Source organism: Penaeus monodon, chromosome 20 (genome assembly GCF_015228065.2).
Source record: "Penaeus monodon isolate SGIC_2016 chromosome 20, NSTDA_Pmon_1, whole genome shotgun sequence".
In the NCBI taxonomy this organism is placed as follows: Eukaryota; Metazoa; Arthropoda; class Malacostraca; order Decapoda; family Penaeidae; genus Penaeus; species Penaeus monodon.
The window spans coordinates 15,073,210-15,074,052 of record NC_051405.1 but is presented as its reverse complement, the minus strand read 5'-3'; positions in this window follow the sequence as shown (position 1 = coordinate 15,074,052).

Sequence of the window (843 nt, the reverse complement as noted above, 5' to 3'; positions counted from 1 at the left end):
CGAGATTCATTTAATATCTCAAGTGTGTTGATAGAACATGATGACGATAGGTTTTATTCCCCTTGACTCTGGCTTATCATTCTTAGAACTCTTTTGACATTTAGTGAAGAATCCTCCATTTTGTAGGGGGGGAATTGGGGAAGAGTGGGAGGGATGGTGAGGTTGGTTATCCTTACAATGGGGGGAGGGACTTATTTGGTATCACTATGGGGGGAGGGACTTGTTTGGTATCACTATGGGGGAGGGACTTATTTGGTATCACTATGGGGGAGGACTTGTTTGTATCACTAGGGGGGGGATTTGGGTTTGGTATCACTATGGGGGGAGGGACTTGTTTGGTATCACTATGGGGGGAGGGACTTGTTTGGTATCACTATGGGGGGAGGGACTTGTTTGGTATCACTATGGGGGGAGGGACTTGTTTGGTATCACTATGGGGGAGGGACTTACTTGGCATAACCATGGGTGGGATTTAGTTGGTAGCAGCACTGAGGGAACCATAGGGGCGGTTTCATTAACATCACCGATGGAAGGAAGCTTAGCATCATCAAGGTGGAGGGGCCATGATGGGGGGGTGAAAGGGGCTTAGCATCATGGGGGAGGGAGCGAGAAGGGGGAGGGGGTAGTTAGCATCAAAGCTCCAAGGAGAAGTTTGTGTTTAAACAGCGTGTCAGACATTTGCAAGGGCGGTTATGATGATTCATAGTCGAGCCGTTAATCGAAACTTTGGAACCAGAACAACACGAGGACCAGCTGTAAATTATGGAAGGGGAGGGGGTGGGGCGGAGGAGGGGAGGGGAAAAGGGGGAAAGGGGGGAAAGAGATCGTTGATGTTCCACGCGA